The following is a 24,119-nucleotide window of genomic DNA, read 5'->3' on the forward strand; positions in this document are numbered from 1 at the left end:
CAGATCAAGGACAGCCTCTCCTCTTGTAGGCTTATCTACATATTGTGTAAAGAAACCTTCCTGAACACACCTAACAAACTCCACCCCTTCTAAACCCCTCACTCTAGGGAAATGCCAGTCAATATTTGGGAAATTAAAATCTCCCACCACAACAACCCTGTTATTATTACTCCTTTCCAGAACCTGTCTCCCTATCTGCTCCTCGATGTCCCTGTTACTATTGGGTGCTCTATAAAAAAACACCCTGTAGAGTTATTCCTGTTCCTAACTTCCACCCACAGAGACTCTGTAGACAACCCCTCCATGACTTCCTCCTTTTCTGCAGCCATGACACTATCTCTGATCAACAGTGCACGCCCCCACCTCTTATTACTGTTTCTGAACTCTCACTCCACCTCCATCCCTGTCCCTACCCCTAATTTGACCCTTAACTTCCCACGTTGTTCCCAAAATCCATCCCTATGAGCCTAAAATAGCAAGGCTGAATCATCAGCCCGACAGATGTCAGAGCTCAGCACCATCTTGAAAACAAAATAATGACACAGAAATGTGAAAACAGGTAACGTAGAGGCATTCAGATACATATGAATTGACACATTAAACAAGTGGGAGGATTGATCTAAGTAACATAAATGTTACTGGAATTGTCATACAGCTGCAAGAGAAGTAAGTTAAAATATCCTTCCTTCAGGGAGGAAATAACTTTTTCATGATACAAGGTAATTGTTAAACACAAAGCTCTCAATACACCTAAACCTGAATCTGGATCTTAAAGGGAGGAGAAAGAGATTTATTGAACTACTTGCAGACAGCCTACTTGTGTGTTACAAAATGGCTAAATCTTGACCCCCTTGATCTCTCCCCCCACCCCGCCACTATCAGCTGACAGCCTGAAACACATCTCATCATTTTTGCTACAAGAGCCATCAAGTTTTGACCAAAGCACTTCCACATTCCTTAAGTATGAGGGAGCAGATAATGGGCCTCTTTCATTTGAAATACAAATCTTTTCTCTATACTCATTAGATGCTCCACACCCCTTTGGTTTAGAAGCTGTTTGGCACTGTACCAGCTACTCATTCGCAGAGACTGACCTATTGTTTTCAAGGATGTTCTACATCGACAGCTTCTAGTAAAGTTAATACCCCCATTGTTGCTTTCTGAGTCAGTACAAATCCCTTTCTCTTTTTCCTCTTGGAAGTATGACCTTTGCCTAAGTTGCCTCAGAGCTGGGTGTTCAGACGTCTGCTCTTTGGTTTTAAATGTCATGGGAATAAGATTAGCACAAATTAGCTTTTTGTAAAGCAAATTATTTTATTGGGCTTCCTTTTTGGGCAGCCATTATTTTACTTCCACAAAAAGCTAAGATTTGTAACCAATTCCCTCTTCAGGATTGAAGCTGTGTTTCCTCTTTGCAGTGTCACAGGATCTTCAACTCAAACGCTTGCCCATTGTCAGGAACTCAGTAAAAAGATCCTCATCCTTAAGTCCAAAGTTTGTGAGTCCAAGTCCAACTTCAGAGATTAAATCAAAATTCGCAATTCAAAACTTTACTGAAGGAATATCGCACTGTTCAAAGTGATAATTTTCAGATTAAGGGCTAAACTAAAACTCCAACTGTTCCCTCAGGCAGAAATAAAAGATCATATCAGCCTGCACATATACTTAACTTCCCCCTAACATTATAAACCACTCATGTGCTGCTTATCCTTCAATAACAATAAATAAAGCAATGAATAAAACAGGAGGCATGATACACCCCCACTATCAAGGACACCAACAAGAAATGGCTAACATGAGAGGGCATAATTTTAAGTTGTTTGGAAGTAGGTACAGAGGAGATGTCGGTGGTAAGTTTTTCAAGCAGAGAGTGGTGACTGTGGAATGGGCTGCCGGTGATGGTGGTGCAGGCAGATTCGATAGGGTCTTTTAAGAGACTCCTGGATAGGTACATGGAGCTTAGAAAAATATGATGGCTGTGGGTAACCCTAGGTAATTTTTAAAGTAAGTACATGTTCAGCATAGCATTGTGGGCTGAAGGGCCTCTATTATGCTGTAGGTTTTCTATGTTTCTATGTTTCTAAGAAATGGTGCATCAAGAAGACAGTATCCGTCATTAAGGACCCTCACCATCTGAGACATGAGCACTTTGGCTTACTATTATCAGGGAAGGGGTACAAGGGCCCAAAGATCACATTCAACATGTTAAGATATGCTTCTTCAAAGTTCAAATCTCAAAGAAAAACTTATTATCAACATACATATATGTCACCATATACAGCCCTGAGATTAATTTTCTTGTGGGCATACTCAATAAATCCATAATAGAATCAATGGAAGACCAAACTAACTTGGGCATTCAGTTTGCAAACAGCAACAAACTGTGCTAATAATAATAATAATAATAATAATAATAATAATAATAATAATGATAATAAACAAATAAACAAACAAATAAATAAATTGACAAACAAACAAACAAACAAATAAATAAACAATAAATATCATGAACATGATACATGAGATGAAGAGTCCTTGAAAGTGAGTCCATAGGGAACATTTCATTGTTGGGGCAAGTGAAGTCGAGTGAAATTATCCCCTTTGGTTCAAGAGCCTGTTGGTTGTGGGGTAATAACTGTTGCTGAGCCTGGTGGTGTGAGTCCTATGGCTCTTGTACCTTCTTCTTGATGGCAGCAGTGGTGATGGGTGTCTCTGATGATGGAGACTGCTTTCCCGCAACAACGGTCCGTGTAAATGTGCTCAATAGCAGAGAGGGCTTTACTCACGAGAGGGCTACATCCACTACTTTTCGTAAGATTTTCCATTCAAGGGCATTGGTGTCTATGATGCACCCATCCCTCCTAGAAGCTGATTCATCACCACCTTGTAACTTATAGAATTTTTATGTATTGCATTGTACTGCTGCAGCAAAACAACAAATTTCACAACATATGCCAATGATCATAAATCTATTTCTGATCCTGGTTCTGACACATGTAATTATTATTGCCTTTCAACAAGTACCTGCCTTGGTTCTTACACTATGTCAGTAACGTAAGGCAATTTAAGGAGGCCTGTGGTTTGGAGAAGTCATATGCAAATGAAACTCATTCTGTCTACCGAATGCGCTTACACGATCCATGTTTTCATGGTCTGGAATTCATTAGCCCCTACCTGAGGTGTTCTATCATGGGAATTTTTTATGGTACTTGAGCATTTTGAAGGGGATGTATCATTTACAGGAAGCCCACAGTACACAGAGACTATTTCTTGTTGTCTTCCACATCTCATCCATCCTCCCTGCATCAGGTTTTGCAGTCAGGTCCGACACTCTAGACTCCTTTCAGTGATGGAAGTCAGAACTACAGTGGTGAGCAAAATGTATGCTCCTCTTCATAACTCCACCTCAAACAACCTGCACTTCCATGCCCTGCATGGTCTTGCCACAACTGCCTCCAGTCCTGTTTTATACCGGCGGCTCCACTATCAGTGTAATGCCCAATATACTGTGGTCATGGTCAATCAGTACGAAATTAACTTTCTACGTTGTTGGTGTATGATCATGTTATTGGATAAATAAGATATTTAATCTTTGTAGAAACTTTTGGAAATGTAGATGTTCATGTAAAATTGTTTTGATTAGTGAAGTATCATTTGTAATTGCAGGCTAATGTTCACAGTGCTGGAAACATGCACTTAGTGTTTCTCCTTGCCCATTGTTCAATGATTCAAGTATGATCCCAGATTGTTCCAAAAATGTATTTCTGTTGGCAAAATTTTTTGAATTCCTTGGGAAGACAACAGCATTCCAAGGGAATCGTGACAGGACAGGGAAAAGCTGACAGTTGTTTGTTATCAACTCAATGGATTTTATTGCTTGAGCAATAAGCTCATGCTGCATTCTAAACTTCCATTTAATTCACTTCCCATGAACTGAAACCTTCATGGTCATTTAATCCAATCCTTTGGCTGTTTTGTATGGTGGATACAAGAATGAATGTGTGTTTTGATTGCTTCTTTCACATTCTCAGATGGTCCCAAATACTTTACAGCCAATGACACAATGAACTGTGGAGTTCTCTTCACATTCTACATAATTCCAGGAGCTCAGTGGCAAAGAGGGTCAATTTGCCTTTTGGAGAATTTGTACACAACAAGATTCCACAAGCACCAGTGTGAGAATAGTCTAGTAGTTGCTTCTGTCATGATGGTAACTTAAAAATTAATACTACCATGATAAGGGATGCTACCAGGATCAGGATGTGGGTTGTGGGGGAAATTGTACTCATTCACCTTTGCAATAACACAATGGAATTTTTTTTTTGTCAGAGTGTGGTTGATGCTTTGGTTTTATAACTCATCTCTGACATAATTGTGTATTTCAAATTTCAGTAATATTTGAGTAGTATTCTAGTTATATTGTTTGGTTAAGCATTATTTGTTGTTTAAATAATGCATATATCATACCACCACCATGCCATATGTGCACACCTCACTAAAGTAAAAAACTAAGACTCACCTATCCTGGCTCCATGTTTTCTTTTCATTCAATTGGTTTGATGTTTTAGAGCTACGAAACTTAACAGTGGCAATGAGGAAGATGTAAACAAACCTGAGATGACTACCCACCCATTGGAGTGCAGAGAGACATTCAGATTTTAAAAATGTGCTGTGAGATGTTCGAGTTAAAAAGTAAAGAACATGCTTCTTTGGGATGGGACAGAGAGACGATTGCGTTTTTAATGAAAATGGCAGAAAATAAACAATGTATATTGAATGATATAAACATACATTTTAAAAATAGCAGAAATGGCTGGCCAAATCAAAAAGATAGACGTGTTCAATTACATAAGATATTGTGAACTGAGAGAATTGAGCAGCATTTTAAAACAGATGAAATAGCCAATGATAAATGAAAAGTGAGTGGCAGTTTTGCTAAGTACATTAGATGGGAAAGCATACAGTTTGCTTAGAAGTTTGACTGCTCCAACCAGACCAGTTGAAATGAGCTTTGATGATATCATGAAGGTAATGCAGAAATATTTAGAACCAAAACCATTGTTAATTGTAGAACATTTTAGATTTCATATGTGGAATCTACAGGAAGGGGAGTCCGTTGCAGTTTATGTGAATTGAATTAAAGAAGTTGCTTGAGCATTGCCAGTTCAGGGATAGGCTTAATGATGCATTGAGAGTTTCTGGAATCTTACAAGAGCATTCAAAAGCACTTCCTAACTGAAGTATACTTGCACTTAAAAGAACAGTTGAAATTGCTGTATTAGTGAAAACAGCAGTCTGAGACACAAATAAGTTGCAGTCAGGACTAAAAGTGAGTGCGAACAAAATTGCATCTTCTAAACAGAAACTGGCCTGGCTGAAAAAACTGTGTTACTGTTGTGGCTCACATACTCCCAACCAATACAGATTTAAAGGCAAAAATTGCAGAAAATGCAATGAAGTAGGGCACATATAAGAAGTATGTCCGACTGACCACAATAAGTGAACTGCAAAACGAAGATAAAAAGATAAAAATTTAAGGTGGAACTTCAGAAAGAACACTAATCTGTTAGCTGTTGATGAAAAATCTGATAATGATAAGAGTGACACGGGAATTGGCAGCCTTAAGATTTACAATGTGAAAATTAACAAGAGACAGGCAACATGGCTTATAGCAGAACTGAATGGACAATAAATTAAAATGGAATTGGACTCAGCTGTTTCAGTCACTCCACAAAAATACTAAACTGAAACCTGCAGATATCCAACAAAGAACTTACTCTGGAGAAAAGATAACTCCTGCGGGAATGACATTCATAACATTTAAATACAACAACTGAGGAGCCAACTTAGACTTATATGTGGTAAGAACAGGAGGGCCAGCACTGTGGGGTTGCGATTGGCTAAGGCAACTACAATTTGACTGAAGATCCATCCGCCATTTTTGTGCCACATATCCTGCAACAGAGTCCACTGAAAGTGAATGAAGAAAGGTACTGGATGTTGTCACAGCAGAGAACAAGGATGGCATTGGAAAAGTTAAACATATCAAGGGTAAAACAGTTTCAAATGAAAATGCCACAGCCAAGATCCATAAAGCATGTCTGGTTCCTTATACCATCTATGATAAAGTAGCCAGTGAGCTAGATCACATGGTGGCTGAAGGAATTATTTCCAAGTTTGAGTGGAACCCATGGGCAATGCCAGTTTTCCCAGGAAGAATGGGTTTGTGTGGATTGGTGGTGGTTTTAAGATCACCATCAACCCAGTACTGAAAGTAGGCCAATACCCTCTGCACAGGATAGAGGATACCTTTGCAAATCTATCTGGAGGGAAACACTTCAGCCAAGTGGACTTAGCTGAGGCCTACCAACAGTTGGAGATGGAAGAAGAGTCTAAAGTGTTTCTCACCATAATCATTCACAAAGGGCTTTATGACTATAATATGCTTATGCTTAAAGTAACACCTGCACGCTGGAAGAAAGCTATGGACCAGGTGCTGCAAGGTTGCCCAGGCAATCAGTATTAACTGATAATGTCATCATTATCAGTAAGGGTGACAAGGAACATGTCCAAAATCTCAAGACAGTGTTAAAAAGATTAGAAGATTACGGACTCAGAGCACGACACAAGTGTGAATTCCTTAAACCAAGCATCACTTACAGTCTGTCACAGAATTACACAAGTGTGCTGAGAAAATTCAAGCAATGGCAGATGCCCCAAGGCCAAAGAACATGTTACAGTTGTGGTCCTTTCTTAGAATTTGTCAATTACTATAGCATGTTTCTGCAAAGTCCTGCTAGTATCACTAGTACAAATTGACAATGGATGAAGCAATTTGAGGCGGCTTTCCAAAAGGTAAAGGAAATGGTGATATCAGACACTGTACTCACATGTTATGATCCACATCATCCAGTGAAACTTGCTTGTGATGTCTTTCCTTATGGTATAGAAGCAGTCATGTCACATGTTGTAAGTGATGACAGTAAATGCTCCACAGCCTTTGAATTGCAATCTCTTACCACAGCGAAGAAGAACTACACACAAACTGATAGGGGACCCTTGAGTCTGGTTTGGGGCATAAAATGTTTCAAAAAGTACTTGTTTACTCTCATTTCTGATCAACCACCACTGTCCAGTTTCAATCCAAGAAGGGTGTTCCACCAGCAGCAGCAGTATGAATTCAGAGATGGGCTCTGTTTCTTGGAGGACACAATGACAAGACCAAATTTAAGAGGACAACTAATCATAGAAATGCTGATGGATTATTCCATTCGCCCTTGGAAAAGGAAATGCCTAAAAAATTTACAGAAGTGAGCACTCCTCTTGGTGTATTCTCCCAAACTCAGATTGAAATTCTCTCTATTATGGCAGAGATGATCCAAAGGGAAACCAGAAAAGAAAACAGACTGTCTCAGGTCTATGTGGCCACTCTAAATGTCTGGAATGTGCAGCAGAAACTCCAGATCCCCCACTTTTACCGCTGACGGAATGAACTTGCCCTCGACAAAGGCTGCATTACTTGTGATTGAGAGTTGTTGTACTATCCAAGCTGACAGCTAAAGTGTTGGAGGAGCTACATTTTGGTCATCTAGGCAGAGTCAAAATGAAAGAGTTGGCTCAAAGCTTTGTCTGGTGGCCTAGGATAGATCAGACGATCAAGTAGCTCATCATGGCATTGTTCAGAATGCCGGCATGTCCAGAAGATGCCAAGAACGCCGTCTCTCCATCCTGGGAATTGTCTGCATTGCTCTGGCAAGGATTCGTGCGGATATTACCAGACCATTCATGGGCAGAAATTTCTTGGTAGTAGTGGATGCAGCTACTAAGTGGCCCGAAGTGCTTTCCATAGCCTCACACACTGCTGGATGTGTTGAGAAGTCTCTTCTCAAGGACTGGTGTTCCAGAACATTTAGTCAGTGACCACAGACCAAAGTTTGTTGCGGAACAGTTTCAGTCATTCCTGAAAATGAATGGAATAAGATATACTACATTGGCACCATACCACCAAGCTGCAAATAGCTGGGTGGAAAATTTTGTCCAGAGTCCAGAGAACTCACTGCAAGAAACGTCAGCAGAACACACTACACTTACACTGAATCAGCAGCTCACCACTTTACTCCTTGCATATCGCTATGCAGCACACTCGGCGACCAACAAGTCACCAACTGTTCCTGAGTTGCCCCTTGCACTCACGCTTGGATCTGTTCAAACCCAGTCACAGAAGGAGTATGTAAGACAAACAGCTGAGACAAATTGAGGGCATCTCAAACAAGGAGGTTTGATGTTTCACTCCTGGACAAGCAGTCCTGGCGATGCACTACAGAGGTGATCAAAAGTGGGTACTTTGAAGGACAAAGGACAGAACTGGACTATTCTCCCACACAGTGGAGATTGAGATTGATGTCTTCTGGAGATGACATGTCAATCAATTGAGGAGAACAGTGTTAATTGTTAGAGTAGAAAGGTGGCCAGAGCTGTCAGAACCACTTCCTACAGTCCCCTATAACCCCTATAACTACCGCAGAGGAAGCCCCAGAACACAAGATTTTTTTTCACAGCCACAAGTCTCACCTGCTAAGCAGAGTCACCCCTACTCCCACAGTCAGGAAAGTTGTTATCCCGTAAGAGTAAGAGATCCTCACCAGTGATTCAATCTTTAGGCCTGAATTGGACAAATTAAAATGTATTATGCTATGGATGTATATTTAGTATTTGTATTGTACAGTATATTGTGTGTATATAGCTGTATATATGACTAGAGAGCAATATGTTACATATTTGAGTTGAGTTGCATTCTATAGTGACTTGGAGTTTACAACTAAGCAGGGAGGTGTGTTGTGTATTTCATATTTCAGTAACATTGTAAATGTATTGCTTATGTATTCCTTGTTTAAATAATTCATACGGGTTCTATGTAAAAGTACATGAATGGCATATGCCGCATCATTAGTGCATACATAGGTAAAAACAAAACAGAGATACACATCTCCTGGCTTCGTGTTTTGTTTTACATTCAGTTAGTTTTAGATTTATGTTGTATACAAAACATAACAGACATGGCAGAAGATCAGGTTAGATATTCTACTAAAACTTGCAGTGAGACATGATCTTCCAAGAGATGCAGTTGTCAAATATTTAAACATTCATTTCATTGGTGCAATTATCTCCCATTGCCCATAAATCTGAAAAGCCTTGCTGGCCATTTAGAATGTATTTCTCTATATATTATTCATCACAATTTCAGATAGTTATTTACTTTACAGGCAAAAGAACCATAAATGAGTGTTTCGGTGCATGATTCTCAAAAGATTAACACACAGATACCACAAATACAGAAAGGCTAACAGATCGCCAGTAAAACTGAATATGAAGTTAGAGTGGTCATACGTCATTTACATAGAAGATGGAACATTGAACAGTACAGCACTGAACAAACCATTTGGCCAACATGTTGTGCCAACCTTTGAACTTATTCTATGATCAAACCAATCCTTCCCTCCTACATACCCCTCCAATTTTCTGTCATCCATGTACCTATCTAAGAGTTTCTTAAATGTTCTTAATGTAGCTGCCCCTACTAGCACCCCCGGTAATGTGTTCCACACACCAAACACTCTGTATAAAAAACTTACCTGTGACATGCCCCTATACTTTCCTCCAATCACCTTGAAAGGATGCATCCTCGAATTAGCCACTTCCACTTCTGTAAAATGGCTATCCATTCAATCTATGTCTTTATATTTTTGTACCACTATATCAATTCACCTCTCATCTTCCTTCGCTCCAAAGAGAAAAGCCCTAGCTTGCTCAGCCTATTCTCATAGGACATCTGTCTAGTCTAGGCAACATCCTGGTAAATCTCCTCTGTATTCTTTAAATCTTCCACATTCTTCCTATAATGAGGCGACCAGACTGAACACAATCTTCCAAGTGCGGTGTAACCAGGGTTTTACAGAGCTACAACGTTACCTGATGGCTCTTGACCTCAACCTGCTGAGTAATGAAGGCCAGCACACCCTACGCCTCCTTAACAACTCTATTATCTTGCGACACATAGATGTCAGGAGAGGGATTCGAACTCATGTCCCAAATTGGAGACCAAAGCACCTGTGTTTCTACAGAAGATCTTTCATGCTTTGAGTCTAGCAGCTTAGACCACTCAACCACCTTAACACCCTTATAGTATTAATACATAGGGTATTAGTGTTTTTGTCTCCTTATTTAGGGAATATTGTTAATACAGTTCAAAGAAGCTTTTTTTAAAAACTAATGTAACTCTTGGTTCAGTTAGCGGCTTAATATAGGGGATGATAGCCCCCCACCCCGCCAAACTTAAGAAATCTCGTTTGGGCGGATGCTGCGCGATGTGTCCCCATTACAAATCAGTACCACAAAAATAATAAACAGTATGCAATATGTGACTAAACAATTGAGATTTATAATTCTTAATTTGACGATATGGTTAGTAAAGAGAACAAAAAAGAACAAAGGCCCATTCTCATGAAACAGTCTAATGTGCAACGTTAGGCCGGGAGTCTCCTCCTCAATCAATGGGGAGTTAGCGAAAGGCGGCATACACTATACATCCAGGTCCTCATCCTCCGAATCAGTATCCTTCTCAGGGGTGGAGGCCAGCCTAACCTCATCTGCTTTGGGCCATGCAGTCGCCCCGCTTTTCTGCAGAGTCCTCTTACTAGGTGTAGGCTCCAAGTCGGGCTCTGGGTCTACCTGCACCTCTTGTCCCGGGGCAGCAAGTGGTTCCGATGGAGAATCTTGACAGGCACATTCCCATCCTCTGGTTTCACTCGGAATACTGGTATTCCGGTTTTGCATCTGACTCTCCACCACATAGGGTGTGGCTGCCCAGTGATCAGCCAACTTATGCTTTTCAGGTGGCCCCAAATTCCTTATGAGGACTTGGTCTCCTGGCAGGAGTTGGAGAATGCACGACGCCGGGTAATTCATAAGCCCTTTTCAGCTTTCTTCTCATATCAGACACATACTTCAGATAAACCTTTGCGGGTCAGTCACCCTCATCAGTCTCAAAACAAAGGTCAATGGGCAACCTTGCCTCGTGCCCAAACATCAGATAAAATGGCAAATACCCAGTAGCTTCATTTTGTGTACAGTTGTAACAGTGAACCAGATGCCCAATATGTTGAGTCTACTTGCTCTTCTTGCTGATCTCCAGGGTCCCAAACATGTCTAGCAAGGTCCAATTAAACCTCTGTACCTGGGGATCACCCTACAGGTGATAGGGTGTGGTCCTCGACTTCTCGACTCCAAGCTTGCCCAGTAACTCATGGATGAGTCTGCTCTCGAAATTCCATCCCTGATCACTATGTATCCACCTGGGAAGGCTATAAGATAAATACTTATCCCATAACACTTTGGCCACCATAGACGGCCTCGGGTCCTTGGTAGGAAAAGCCTGCGCATATCTGGTGCAGTGGTCCGTGATGACTAAGACATTCGCCGTGTTGCTGGTACTGGGTTCTATTGACAGGAAATCCATACACACCAGGTCCAGAGGCCCCGCACTCTGCAAGTGGGGCAGGGGAGCTGCCCGTGTAGGCAGTGTCTTCCGCCGTATGCATTGAATGTATGACTTGCAGTATTCTTCGACCTCCGACTTCACTCAGGGCCAGTAAAACCGGTCTCTGAGCAATCCATAGGTCTTTTCCATCCCCAAATGTCCAGAATCATCATGAAATGACTTCAATGCAATCCTTCGATACTTCTCAGGCAGAACCAGCTGGCAATGCCGAGGATGGTCTGGGTGTGGCGTGACCCGATATAAGATCTGGTTCTTCAACTCCAGCTGAGGCCACTCTCACAGTAATGGAGGCACTGATGCATGTTTTGTTTTCTCTGCCTGAGCCATGTCTCCCTTTTTGACTGCTGCCCAAATGGTACCAATGCCCGGATCATCTCGCTGAGCTGCGGCCACTTCCCCAGAACTCAATTCCGGCAGCTGATTTGTCTTCAGAGCAGTCAGGTTACAGTAAACTTGGGGAATGGCATAATCAGAAACTCCCAATTGATCCACCACTCGCTCCTGCCCCTCCTTTCTCTCTGCCTTCACAGTGATGGCAAACTGACACATACCCTTCATCCCTGGGGCAGGAATGATCTCCCACTCCTTCCCCTCACTCCTCAGAAATGATCAAACCCTGTCTTTGAAATCTCTGGCCCCAGCTACTGCTACGTCAGCGCTAGTCTGCATTAACATGAGAGCTGCGCACGCCATTTTATCAAACCTCCGCCCACAATCGCAACTTTAATAGTACTTAACAGGCGAATTAACAATTCATCTGGAGTATGAATATCTACCCCACTGATACAATGCTCAGGGTAATCACACAGCATCCTACGAAATCAGTCCTGAGCGATACTCCCACAATTGTAACTCTCGGTTCAGCTCACGGCTTAATATACGGGATGATAGCCCCTGGCCTGGCCAAACTTAAGAAATCTTGTTTGGGTGGATGCTGCGCGATGTGTCCCCTGTTACAAATCAGTACCACAAAATTATAAACAGTACATGATATGCGATTAAATGATTGAGCTTTATAATTCTTATTTTGACTCTATGGTTAGTAAAGAAAGTGAAAAAAGAAAAAGGGCCCATTCTCATGAAACAGTCTAATGCGCAATGTTGGAGCTCACTGATATGGCCGTTCATCCACCATCGACCTCCTCCAATTGTCGCTGACCTTCGGACAGTCGCTCCAAGTCCACTCGGTCCGGCGGTCTACCAACTCTCTCCACTCGCGTTTTCTCTCTCCCCAGCAAAAGACTGCAAATTCCCAGCTCCCAGACACACAGAAAAGAACAACATTCTGCTCATTGGCCAACATGCCCCGTTATCTCTAGCCATAACCCACATATTGCAGCTACCGAGAAACCATTACCTTAGTAGTGGAACGTTTCAGAGAGCCATTACATTAGTAGTGAAACCTCACAGCGTATTACACTAATAATTGGAATAAGCATCTTGCCTTTGGAGGAAAGGCTAGACTTGTATCTGCTCTGTTTAGAAGAGTAAGAGAGAGTTACTAGAAGCATTCAGGATCCTGCTTGGTCTCGCAAAGGTGCACATGGAGGGGATGCTTCCTTTGCAAAGAACAAGCAAACTGAAAACAAGCAATATCTCATTAATCACAATGAAACTTTTTTCTCTATCAAATGATCATATGTCTTTGGAATTCTCTTCCCCAAAAGGCAGCGAAATCCGAACCTTTGAATGTTTTGAAATCAGAGTTAATACACAAGGAAGTAAAAGACTATTGCAGACAGATGGAATGTGGAATTGAGGTTAAAATCAGATCTGCCATGATTTTCTTAAATGTCAAAGAAGGCTTGAATAGCTGAATAGCTTACCCCTGCTCTAAATTCAAACTAACCAAGATAGTGGAAAGTAGAAATAGGAGGCATGTAAAATGAACACTAGTTGTATTATCTCAGACTCCCCCAGAAGGGTTAGATTAAAATTGGCTTCACGGCTTTAATTCCAAGTGTAAATTTCCCAGGCATGTGTCTCAGTTGGAGTTGCAGTTACAGGAACAGGAGTTTGAAGAATCACTGCTACCATATTTTATTTCAAGTGCAGGCTGTGAACTTACTCTTTAATTTTCCATGCTGAATAACTGCATCCAAACATCTTGGATATTGGCACAAGAGATGGCAATTCAAATTCTCCGTTCTTCCTGCCATCTGTTTCAGATCCTCCACGATGGTCACCAGAGGCTCCACTCAAACATGGCACACGCCTGTTTAGCTGAGACACTCAAGAGCTGACTCTACAGGTTTTTGGTGACTTTAGCATAACTTCTGTCACTTTCATCCCTGACCCTTCTAGTCAGAAACTCTTTGCAGAATCTTTCTAACTTTATGCCTCATGAGAAACTTATTAATTTATTGGTGAATCAGTGGTAGGAGGGGTAGAAGCGAAAGGACACTTCTTCAATGCTGACTTCCATTTTTCAACAGCAGTTTCCTTTTTTTTGCTATCATTGTGCTTAGATGATAGCGATGTTACATCAGTAACACTTCAATAATATTCAATTGATCATAAAGCACTTTACACACCCAAAGGACATAAAACTCCACATGTTAATACAAATTCTTTATTAAATATTTAATTATACCCAACCAACATGCTTGCTTATATATTTGTGCTCCCAAATTATTATTATACGCAAGCACCATATAGCCCACCCAAGCTTGAAATTACTATCTTTAATATCTTCACACTGCGGCAGCTTCTGTCAAACTCCCTTCCTCAGTCCTCCAGAGACCACTGGCTCGATCAGTCACAATGATACAACTCAGTGTCGTTATCAGCTGATATTTTTATCTTGGAATCATCCATACACAAGTTTAATTGCAGGCTTCCCACTCATTCACACATGTTGCTGAATACCGCATTGGGCATAAAAGTGTAATTGAGGCAAGTTTTACCCCACCAATCTCAGTTTATAATTGTTCCCATGCATTTTCTCTGTTAGAAGAGGAACATGAGCAATTAAGATGCTTGTGGTCTGCTCATACCATATTTCCAGTCTGACAAATTTTACATAATTACGTACACTGGCAGAAGCTAGTTTTAAACCCAAAGATCTACTTCTTTATTGTGCATTTTAGGCAATAGTCTGAAGAAAATACTTGGAACTTGACTCTCAAATTTATTATCTTCATATTGTTCTTTAAATCAAATGTGCTTTCAAAACATGTCAATCATTCCTTTGAATCAAATATTTCCTGGTAATAAATCATTTTGTTCCATCAATTCTCCTCATAACACATTGCCATGGGTTTATGGAATATTTTACACACAGTCTTGTTCTCTGTCATTTCCTAAATGACAAGCAGCTGCAGCATTAAATATTTCTTGGCCTATCCCCCAGATCCAACAGGTGCCTTGTCAAGCCAGAGGAAAGCGACTATGTAATTAGGCATAAATGAAGTGTGGAGGTTCATTTCTAGCTAAAATAGAAACATTGTGGTATTTTCATTTATTTTTCCACATATTTATGTGGGAATGACCTAGCTTCATGGGAACAAGTGAGAAGAGTTGTAATAAGTATCACACAGCAACCTGCATGTTTGTTTTCCCCATCTTTCTGGCTAATTTTCTTGAGGGAAACAAAATTTGGTTTCTGTGAAGCTTTTAAAGAGGGTGCCTGTTGATTTGAACTATTTTGACCAACAATATCTTGAAAAAAAGTGAATGTAACAATCAAGATTAGTTATTAATAGCGTTGATTTTTAAATGATTCTATGCCAACATTCAGGATCCCTTTTATAGAAAGACAATGACTACTTATTGCTGCTTTTTGTATGAAAAAATCTTTTGAAGTTGGAAAGCACTATCAGATTACCTTCAAGTAAGACAGCTCTTCATCAAGGTGTATTCTTAAGAAGGAATTTGTCTACAAATGCTCCAGTCTTTGTGATGAAGCTTCTTCTACAATACTTGCATCTGGACAATTCCAGGAGTTTGGCTTAGTGAGAAATAAAGAAAGGATATCCAAGTTAGGGTGGTGGATGACTTGGGGAAAAAAGCGATTTATAAGCATCTTTTACTGAGTGGCTATCCCATGATATCACTGACCGCATGCTCCGTGGCGAGTGGTTGACACGTCTTACACCTCCATTCAATTTCATTTGGTTCCAGCTGCACATTTTTCTGGCTTCTTTATGTCCTGTGCTTCAGCACACGTCAATTTCTGATCTACTTTCTCTGTGCCCCCTTGAAGAGGGGGAGAGCTTTCCTCTTCTTTTCCTCATTATAATCCTCAGACGTTCCATTGCTTGCCGTCTCTGGAGAGACAGAAAAAAAAAATCATTGTTTTAGCAGCAAGCTTTCTTAAACAGATATTTTGTACATCTTTAATGATGGAATGAACAGCTGGTAAAGAAAGTGCAGAATCCATTTGAAATATGATATAAAAGGCAGATTCTGTGCTCATAATTCCCCTGAAGGCAAACTGACTCCCACGTCTCCACCTCCGAGTGCTAAGTTGAAACTGAATTCAACTATCGATAGTGCTTCGTCTTCATGCTGGGATATAGTATAGATCCATGCGCATCCACCCCCAAATGATTGCTTGTCTCAGGCATTAGTGTTTGGTTTCTCCTGAAAGGAAGAGTGCATTATCTTTTCTGATTACTGATTTTACTGAGTTCCTTTCCATTCAAAAACCGTGAAATCTGAGGTAAATAATTTGAGGAAATATGAGAGATAGTAAAAAAGAAAATCATTTTTCCCTATGCCTTCTAATCTCTTGGTCTTCAAGATCCATTTAAGTTGGTTGGATTGAACATGCTACAGGAGCTAAGAGATAAATCTCTAGCTTAATGTGAAGGGATATCAGCAAGATTCAGCCATGCTAGTGGACCCTGCAGTGGAGTAAACTGATGGATTCGGCAATCTGAGCCAGACAATAAAAAATAACAACAGAAGCAAGCCATTTGGTTCCCTAAGCTTGATCCACTATTTAGCAGCTTTGTTCCAGGGAAGGTGGGATCTGTTCCGACGGGACGGTTTACACCTGAACTGGAGCGGTATTAACATTCTTGCAGGGAAGTTTGCTAGTGCTTCTTGGGGGGGGGGGGTTTAAACTAAATTTGCAGGGGGCGGGGATCCAGAATGTGAGAAAAGATAGCGAGATGAAAAATAAAGGACAGGTGGGGACTACACAGTTCCAGAATATTAAGTGTGTAGTAGAGAAAGGAGAGGCGGAACAAGAGATAAGGAGGACACATGTACAGAGGGATGGTCTGACAGAACATGGAGTTAAGTGTGCAGAAAGAATAAGTAAAGTTAGGAAGGACAACAAAATTCTAGGGACGTATAGCCCAATGGGAGTTCAGGGAGCTGGGTTAAGCACAATAGGCAGCGATTCAAACAGAGAGAGGAGAAATGGGCTAAAAATTCTATATCTGAATGCACGAAGTGTCAGAAATAAGGCGGGTGAGCTTGAAGCTCAGGTGCGAATGGGTAACTATGATGTTGTTGGGATAACGGAGTCATGGCTGCAGGGAGATCAGACCTGGGAAATGAATGTACAATGGTATACGTGCTATCATAGGGACAGAAATGTGGGCAGAGGGGGTGGGGTGGCCCTGTTGGCGAGGAATGAGATTCAGTCCTTTGCAAGGGGGGACATAGGATCAGGAGAAGGGGAGTCTGTGTAGATAGAACTGAGGAAGAGTAAGGGCAAAAGGACCCTAATGGGTGTTGTCTACAGGCCACCAAACAGTAGCATGCATATTGGGTGCAAATTGAATAGGGAGTTAACATTGGCATGTGGCAAAGGTAATGTCGCAGTAGTTATGGGGGATTTCAACATGCAGGTGAACTGGGAGAATCAGGTTGGTGCTGGACCCCAGGATAGGGAATTTGTAGAATGCCTACAGGATGCATTCTGGGAACAGCTTGTACAAGAGCCGACCAGGGACAAGACTATTCTGGATTTAGTGTTATGTAATGAACAGGATTTGATAAGCGATCTTGAAGTAAAGGAGCCATTAGGAGGTAGTGATCATAATATGATAAGTTTTTATCTGCAATTTGAGAAGGATAATGGCAGATCGGAGGTGTCAGTGTTGCAGTTGAACAAAGGAGACTATGGAGCCATGAGGGAGGAGCTGGCCAAAGTTAACTTGACGGATATCCTAGCAGAAAAGACAGTGGAACAGCAATGGCAGGTATTCTTGGGAATAATGCACAAGGTGCAAAATCAGTTCATCCCCCGGAGAAGGAAGGATTCAAAGGGGGGAAAGGGGCCACAGTGGTTGACAAAGGAAGTCAGAGATTGCATAGCATTAAAAAAAAGGAAGTATGACAGAGCTAAGGTGAGTGGGAGGACAGATAATTGGGAAATTTTTAAGAAACAACAGAACTTAACTAAAAAGGCAATATGGGGAGAAAAACTGACGTACGAACGCAAGCTAGCCAGGAATATAAAGGAGGAGAGCAAAAGCTTTTTTAGGTATGTGAAGAGAAAGAAGATAGTTAAGAACAATGTTGGGCCCTTGAAGAATGAATTGGGTGAAATTGTTATGGGAAACAGAGAAATGGCAGAAGAATTTAATAAGTACTTTAGATCTGTCTTCACTAGGGAAGACACAAGCAATCTCCCAGATGTATGGATGGGCCAAAGAAATAGGGTAACAGAGAAAATGAAACAGATTGACATTAGGAAGGAAACTGTGATGAGTAGACTGATGGGACTGAAGGCTGACAAATCCCCAGGTCCAGATGGTCTGCATCCTAGGGTACTAAAGGAGGTGGCCCTGGAAATTGCGGATGCATTGGTAATCATTTTCCAATGTTCCTTAGATTCAGGATCAGTTCCTGAGGATTGGAGAATGGCTAATGTTATCCCACTTTTTAAGAAAGGAGGGAGGGAGAAAACAGAGAACTATCAACCTGTCAGCCTAACATCAGTAGTGGGGAAGATGCTAGAGTCCATTAATAAAGATGAAATAGTGGCATATCTAGATAGCAGTGATAGGATTGGGCCGAGCCAGCATGGATTTACCAAAGGTAAATCATGCTTGACTAATCTATTGGAGTTTTTCTAGGATGTAACCAGGAAGTTAGACAAGGGAGATCCAATGGATGTAGTGTACCTTGATTATCAGAAGGTATTTGATAAGGTCCCACATAGGAGATTGGTGGGTAAAATCAAAGCTCATTGTATTGGGGGGAAGACATTGACATGGATAGAAAACTGGTTGGCAGATAGAAACCAAAGGGTGTTTGGTGAATGGGTGTTTCTTGGAATGGCAGGTGGTGACTAGTGGGGTGCCACAGGGCTCGGTGTTGGGACCACAGCTGTTTACGATTTACATCAATGATTTAGATGAAGGCTTTGAGAATAACATCAGCATGTTTTCTGATGACACCAAGCTGGGTGGCAGTGTGACATGTGATGAGGATGTTAGGAGAATTCAGGGTGACTTGGATAGGCTGGGTGAGTGGGCAGATACTTGGCAGATGACGTTTAACGTGAATAAGTGTGAGGTTATCCACTTTGGGAGTAAGAACAGGAAGGCAGATTATTATCTGAACGGTCTAAAGTTAGGTAAGGGAGAAATACAAAGAGATCTAGGAGTCCTTGTTCATCAGTCACTGAAGGTGAAAGAGCAAGTGCAGCAGGCAGTGAAGAAGGCTAATGGAATGTTGGCCTTTATTACAAAGGGAATTGAGTACAAGAGCAAGGAAATCCTCTTGCATTTGTACAGGGCCCTGGTGAGACCACACCTGCAGTATTGTGTACAGTTTTGATCTCCAGGGTTAAGGAAGGACATCCTGGCTGTCGAGGAAGTGCAGCGTAGATTCACGAGGTTAATTCCTGGGATGTCCGGACTGTCTTACGCAGAGAGGTTAGAGAGACTGGGCTTGTACACGTTGGAATTAAGGAGATTGAGAGGGGATCTGATTGAAACATATAAGATTATTAAGGGATTGGACAAGATAGAGGCAGGAAATATGTTCCAGATGCTGGGAGAGTCCAGTACCAGAGGGCATGGTTTCAGAATAAGGGGTAGATATTTTAGGACAGAGTTAAGGAAAAACTTCTTCTCCCAGAGAGTTGTGGGGGTCTGGAATGCACTGCCTCGCAAGACAGTGGAGGCCAATTCTCTGGATGCTTTCAAGAAGGAGCTAAAGTGGTATCTTATGGAAATCAAGGGATATGGGGACAAGGCAGGAACCGGGTATTGATAGTAGATGATCAACCATGATCTCAAAATGGTGGTGCAGGCTCAAAGGGCCAAATGGTTTACTTCTGCACCTATTGTCTATTGTCTATCATAGCTGAATCAATTCAGTCCACTTTGTTGTCTTCTCTTCATTACATTTCCTTCTCTTATTGAATATAAATCTATCTCTGTTTTGAATATATTCAAGGATTCAGCCTCTACAAGTTTTAGAGCAAAGAATTTCTCAGGCACACAATCTTTTCAGGGAATAATTAATTCTGAATGTCAGTCTGATATAGGAAATCTCTTACTCTGTGACAGGTCCAACTCACCTATGAGGATAAACATCCTCCTAGCATCTACCCTGCCAAGTCCCCAAAGAATCTTTAATGTTTCAATAAGATTGCCTGTAATTTCTGTAATCTTCAATAAATAACAGGTTCAACATTTATCCATAACAGGTTTACAGAAGACACAATCTCAATGGATCTCCATTTGGTTTTGAGAGAGCAGTAAATCAAATATCAGGCTGATACTTACTGGAACAGAATTTTACTAACGTTGCTCAAGCCAACAGCATTGCAATGCTACTCCAGTCCAGGCCAAACAGATATCTATAATGCATGTGATACAACCTATTTTAAAAAATCTCATATTTACATGCAACAGGTGACTTTGATAGTCCATAACACTCAATGGCCATTGACAAGCCAGGGTGCAGGATTATTTAGCTCCACAACAGCCCTTGTAACTTGGCTAAGATATTTCTGTGTCTTCTATCAGATAGTAGGTGATTGAACAGGCAGTGTTCTGGACGAGATGAGTCTTTATTGATGCTACAAGCGTATTGTAGTCATCAGGACTTCTAGATTGTCTCCAGGTCTGGTAGTTGAGTCCCGGTGATGTGCTGAGCTGTCTGAATCACCCATTGGAGTGCTTTAATGTTATGGACCTCCCCTTTCCTTTACAGTCTTCATGAAGGGGCTCAGCCCGACATGTTGACTGTTTATTTATTTCCATAGATGCTGCCTGACCTGATGAGGTCCTCCAGCACTTTGTATGTGGATTTCCAGCATCTGCAAAGTCTCCTGTTTTAGTAATTGATTGTGGACTTCAGGAAGCGGAAGTTAGAAGAACACACACCTGTCCTCATTGAGGGGTCAGCAGTAGAAAGGGTAAGTAGCCCAAGTTCCTGGGTGTCAACATCTCAAGGGATCTATCCTGGGCCCAACATATTGATGCAATCACAAAAAAGGCCTGGTTGGGATTGCCAGAAGGTAATCCACCAAAGGCTCTTAAAGATTTTTACAGATGAACAGTAGAGTGTATTCTGATTGCTTACAACACAGCCAGGTCTGGAAACTCCAATGCACAAGACAGCAAGAGTGTTAAAGACTCAGCTAACTTTCTAACTGTCTTTTAAAAGATGTTAGCACACTTCCTGTCGTAACTAGTTCTGTATATGTACAACAACCAGTGTAGAAAATCTGTCCCTCGAGTTCCTATCTAATCTGACCCATTTTAACTTAAACCTATTTCCCCTCGCTGTTGACTTCCAGACTTGGGAAAAATATGAGTGAATTCACCCTTTCTATGCCCTCATGATTTTATACACCTCTATAAGATCACTTTTTAATCCAATGATTTACCTCTTCAATGACAATATATAACAAAAATGGACCTAAACTATCACAGTACTCTAGACAAGGTTCATCAGTGTTTTGCCTATTTGTTATAAGTAAGACTTATCCCTGCAGCTGCAAAGTACTATAATTACCCTTACTCCTCCTTCCAAACCACCATTCAGGGCCCAGAAGGTCTCCCCAGGTGAGGTGAGATTTCAGTTGTTAGTCTGGTGTTCCCAGTGTGGCCTCATCTGCAGTGGGGGCTGCAGATTGAAGAACTGTCTGATAGAGCACCTTTGCTCTGTGCACTGAAGATGCTAGGATCTCATGGTGGCTACACATTTCAATTCCACTTCCCATTCCCATAATGACATGTCTGTCCACAGTCTCCTCTACCTTCACAATGAAGCCAAATGCCAAAGGCTTCTTGATTTACAGGATGGACTGAACTGATGATTTGGAAAAGGCAAAAGTCGAGACGCTTGTTTCATGATAAACTCTCAGCTGTGCTCTGATACGGAGGCTTTTTTGAACTCGTGTTTCCGAGACTTCGAGCACCTAATGATCAAGTGCCTTGCGTTCTATTTACCTAGGGTATATCCTCCATAATCTTGATCACAACTTACATACTGACTATAATCAAGTGCTTGAGATACTGCATGATGTCATCTCCAAACAAGAAACAGTCCAACCCAATGTATTTCAAATCAAAGAGAACTTCAACGAGGCTTGTTTGAAGAAAATTCTGTCCAATATCATCAGCGTATGGTCTATAGCACCAGAGGTCCCAACACACTAGACCACTATTATACTAAAATAAAGAATGCCTTCTGTTCTCTGCCTAGACCACATTTCAGCAAATCTGATCACTTGGCAGTCCTTTTCCTACCTGCGGTCCAGTTACAATCTCCAGAAAGCCAGCTCATGGGTGAAGTGGCAACTCGGGACTGAATTGAATCAATGCAGGATGATCGACAGTTGGTGACAACAGGGCTTCATTCCAGATGAGCTCAATGGCCTTATTCCTGCTTTGACCATCAAAACATGGAGGAACCATCACAAACTTCTACTGCCCCCAAGGATCCTGTAACTTCAGTCTTTGAGGCTGACATGCAAGCAGGTGAACCCACGGGAAACATCTGGCCCAGATGGGAAACCTGGCCAAATACTAAAGACCTATGCTGTTCCACTGCTTGGAGTGTTCACTGAGCTCTTTAACTTCCCACTTCATCAGTCTGATTTACCTACCTCATTAAAGCAGTCTTCACTTACACCAGTGTCGAAGAAGAACGTGGTAACCTGCCTTAAGTCCAGTAGCACTAATGTCCACAGTCATGATGTGTTTTGAGAGTTTGGTGATGAAGTATATCAACTCCTGCCTGAGAAGTGAATTGGATCTACTCCAGTTTGCCAACCGGAGCAACAGGTCCATAGAAGATGACATCTGATTGGCTCTTCACTCAACCCTGGAACACTTGGACAGCAAAGGTATATATATCAGGATGCTCTTTATCAACAACCGCTTAACATTTAATACCATCACCCTATCAAAACAAATCAATAAGCTTCAAGACCTTCTTGTGCAATTTAATCCTCATTTTCCTCAATTGCAGATCTCAGTCAGTTCGAATTGGTAATATCTCCTCCACAATCTCCATCATCACAGGTGCACCGTAAGACTGTGTGTTTAGCCCCCTGCTCTACTCCCTTTACACTTATGACTGTTGTGGCTAAGCACAGCTCCAATGTAAAATTCAGGTTTGCTGACAACAACACTGTCATAGTCCAGATCAAAGGTGGTGATGAATCAGCATGTAGAAGGCAGATTGAAAATCTGGCTGACTGGTGCCACAACAGCAACATCTTACTCAACGTCAGCAAGATTAAGAAACTGATTATTAACTTTAGGAGGAGGAGACGAGAGTTCCATGAGCCAGTTCTTATCGAAGGATCAGAGGTGGAGAGGGTCAGCAACTTTAAATTCCTTGGTGTTATAATTTTGCAAGACCTGTCCTGTTCTTGCAAAATTATAACACCATGTGCAATTATGCACATAAGTGCAATTATGAAGAAGGCATGGCAGTGTCTCTACTTCCTTCAGAGTTTGCAAAGATTTGTTATGACATCGAAAACTTTGACAAACTTCTATGGATGCATAAATACAAAGTACACTGCAGATGCTCTGGTCAAATCAACACGTACAAACAAGATGGAGGAACTCAGCAGGTCAGGTAGCATCCGTGGAAACGAACAGTCAACGTTTCGGGCCTGACGAAGGGTGTTGGCCCGAAATGTTGACTGTTCGTTTCCACGGATGCAGCCCGACCATCTATAGATGTGTGGTGGACAGTATTTTGACTGGCTGCATCATAACCAGGCATAGAAACACCAATGCCCTTGAGCAGAAAATCCTACAAGAAGTAGTGGATACTTCTGGACCATCATGGGTAAAACCCTCCCCACCATTGAGCGCATCTACACGAAGCATTAGCACAGGATTGCAGCATTCTTCGTCAGGGACCCCCACCACCCAGGTCATGCTCTCTTCTCTCTGCTGCTATCAGGAAGAACGTACAGGAGTCTCAAGCCTTGCACCACTGGGTTCAGGCACAGGTATTACCCCTAAACCAGCAGGCTCTTGAACCAATGAGGATAACTTCACTCAACTTCACTTGCATCCTCATTAACATGTTCTTACAATCTATGGACTCACTTTCAAGAACTCTGCATCTCATGTTCTTGATATTTATTGCTTATGTATTTGTTATTATTTCTTTC

General features: G+C 41.5%; 1 long non-coding RNA gene across 2 annotated transcripts in view; it reads right to left on the reverse strand.

Moving 5' to 3' along the window:
- The window catches only part of LOC132396586 (uncharacterized), a 140,120-nt gene extending 117,050 nt beyond the window's left edge, over positions 1 to 23,070 (reverse strand). Inside the window, exons 1-3 of one of the 2 annotated variants that reach the window (XR_009513032.1) lie at positions 22,590 to 23,070; positions 15,384 to 15,825; positions 8,593 to 8,662 (exon numbers count right to left, since the gene is read on the reverse strand). This is a non-coding gene — a long non-coding RNA (uncharacterized LOC132396586). Of the gene's footprint in view, positions 1 to 8,592; positions 8,663 to 15,383; positions 15,826 to 22,589 lie in introns of those variants that run through there. The other variant, XR_009513031.1, reaches the window with a different exon arrangement.
- Between the last annotated feature and the right edge of the window lie 1,049 nt (positions 23,071 to 24,119).

Source organism: Hypanus sabinus, chromosome 1 (assembly GCF_030144855.1).
Source record: "Hypanus sabinus isolate sHypSab1 chromosome 1, sHypSab1.hap1, whole genome shotgun sequence".
Taxonomy (NCBI): domain Eukaryota; kingdom Metazoa; phylum Chordata; class Chondrichthyes; order Myliobatiformes; family Dasyatidae; genus Hypanus; species Hypanus sabinus.